Here is a 3041-nt window from a genome sequence, read left to right as displayed (position 1 = left end):
AAAATATTAACAAGGATGTAAAAAGTGCTTATTACATTTGTTTGTTTGTTTGTCTTAAGATTGATTTATTTATACAGAACCTGGGTACAGGCCAGAGATGCGGAGGGTAAGAGGATTCACCAGAGACAGAGCTGGGAGCAGAACAGGCAGATATGGAGTACACTGCTGAAGGGAGTAGCGGGTGGCTCAGGAGAGGTCTGCCACGCCATGTGGTCTCCTCAGGGGCAGGTGGGGATTGAGTTCATGTGGAAGTGGCCTTAAGCTTCTTAGTTCAGTGCTTTAACCCGCTGCGCCACCAGGGAGGGCCTGTTTTTTTTTTTTTTTTTAAGATTTTATTTATTTATTCATACAGAACTGAGGTACAGGCCAGAGGCTCAGGGGCGGTGAGAGGCTTCACCAGAGACAGAGTGGGGAGCAGAACAGGCAGATCGACGAAGTACACTGCTGAGGGGAGCAGCGGGCGGGTCAGGAGAGGTCTGGCTCGCCATGTGGTCTCCTCCGGGGCAGGCGGCAGGCGGGAATCGAACTCATATGGAAGTGGCTTCAGATTCTCAGTGCTGTGCTTTAACCCGCTGCGCCACCAGGGAGGGCCTGTTTGTTTGTTTTTTTAATAAAGAAAAGGAAACATCCAATCTCCTGAACTACACAGATTACTCAGGTGTTTTTGTGAAAGCTTTTATAACTCAAAAGAATCTTAGAGAACCTTGGCTCCTATACAGTAGTGTGAATGTCTGATGTAACCTTTTTGTAGGGTAGCAGAAAATGGCATTAATTTAGAAATATTTTTCCATCTCACAAGATTCATAGATTCTTCAGAAAATGGATACTTGGTTTATTTAACAAAGGTTTTTGTTTTTATCTCTTCATTCTGCAGGAAAAGTGGTCATGCTTTTATGCACGCAGTAATTTCTTCTCGAGTTTATTGAAATGCAGATTCTGGGCATCACACACACACACACACACACACACACACACATATTCTGGCTCAGTAGGTCTGGAGTGTGCCTAGGATTTAAATTTTAAAGTCTTCCCAAATAGCTCTGTGGTCCTTAGACTAGCGTTCTAGGACCCTTATTTTGAGAAACTTCTCTATGGGGAATAGGACATTCATCTATGTCAGACAGCTGAGGGATTCCTGCATCCTCCCGAGCTGAGACGGGATCTAATGTTCCTTATAGGTATTGAGCAAGATGGGCCAGAAGAAAGGGCTATTTACTTGCAGGTTTTTTTTTTTTTTTTCTCCCAATGACTTACCCTTGACTCTTTAGCCAAGAACATGACTTGTAACCTGGAAATAACATCTGGGAGGTTGTCAGTCTACATTGTAGCTTAGTTTTAGAGTCTAAACAAAATTAGGACACAGAACTATGGTTTGTGGGCAGATACCTAGTAATTAAAGTTGGTGAGAAGAGTTCCAATCTGCTTTAATTGCTTATGATTCTTTATGGTTGTGACCAGCATCATACATTCGCCCTGCATATAATGTCTATTCCCCACTCTGAATTGAGGTTTTAATGAATTATTTGTAGCCAAGATGGTAGGTGGTTGCTAGAGACAGGATGATGATTCACTGTTAATTAAGTTCAGTGGGGGTAGGTGACCACAGCTGCAGATCTCACTTGTTGTTGTCATTGTTCTGATAGTGCTTTGTCTGCTTTGTTCACACATATCCTTTGATTCTTTTCCCATGAAAGCTTTCATTTGGTGCATTAGTAGACTTGAGGCATAATCTTTACTATTTTAATAGACATTGAAGAAAACAGCTAAGCCAGCAGCTAGAAATTCAATTTTGTGGAACATTAGTATGGATATTAAATGTTCTGGATTTCCATGGAAAAATACTTTGATAAAGGTTGTATGGGTAATTAAATTCCACTCTGTAAAATGTCCTAATATTTTCATATTTCTGTTTTTATTTCTAAGTTTAGTAGAACAAGTTGCCTAGGAAAATTTGTGAATTTGAAAATTCAAGTTGTAAATGATATCAGTTGACTTGGGGACAACATCTGAGCAGATAAATAAAAGCTGGATGCCTCCTTTCCAGGGAGGAGTGGAGAGAAAGATGAGTGTATTTTAAATCTGGCAGTGGTCACTGAGTTTGTGTTTATGCTCATATAAATACTTTGTACAGGGAAAATGTAGCAGCAGCAGACTAGAGTTGCTCTTTCATTTATAAAATATACCCTGTTTTTAGCTTAGAGCTCAAAAGGAGCAGGTGGCATCACTTCATACAGTAATGTAGTCTGGGAAATGTGTTTTTACAAATTGAATTTTTATTAAAAACTCATGTTAACTTTTCCGGAGATGGAGAATTGTTAAGGGGAATTCTCAAGTGAACTCTTAAGTTAAATTCAGCAATTCTCTATAAATTTAAATCTTAATGTTTAAAGCAGTATGCATCTTATGTCAGCAAGTAAAAGAATATTACTAGTGTTTTCAGGCCCATCACTATTTCATTATTTTACCATAAAATTGAGAGGATAGTATGAGATGATTTCTATGAACATGCCCATACCTAAAATTTCAGGATTCTAATTCCAAGTTTTTAGCAACCGTTGTTAACAATAAATGAGGATTAAGGTTCATTTGATGTTAAAATATTCTAAAGCTATGTCATCCAATAAAGTAGTTACTAGCCTCATGTGGTACTGAGATCTTAAAATATGGTTGGTCCAAACTGAAAGGAGCTGTGAATATTAAAATACACAGTGAATTTCAAAGGCTTAGTAGGATTGTGAAAATCTCATGAACCTAATAATTTTTATATTTTTATGTCGAGGTGATATTTTAGATATGATGGGTTAATACCTAAAACATTAAGATAAAACCTTTTAAGTTTAATTAAATATTGGACATTAATAATCTAACAAATGAAGATGGAAAATTTTAACTTATGCATATGGCTCACTTTGTACTTTTGGTGGGCAGTACTTTTCCACTGGGGGTCCACCCTATCAAAGAAGCGGCGAGTTCTCCATTGCTGGTGGTGGTCAAGGAAAGGCTTGCTGATGTAGGAGAGATTCTTTTTAGGTTGTTGTTAA

Source organism: Condylura cristata, unplaced genomic scaffold (assembly GCF_000260355.1).
Source record: "Condylura cristata isolate star-nosed mole 26May11 unplaced genomic scaffold, ConCri1.0 scaffold00036, whole genome shotgun sequence".
NCBI lineage: Eukaryota > Metazoa > Chordata > Mammalia > Eulipotyphla > Talpidae > Condylura > Condylura cristata.
This window is presented reverse-complemented; position numbering follows the sequence as displayed.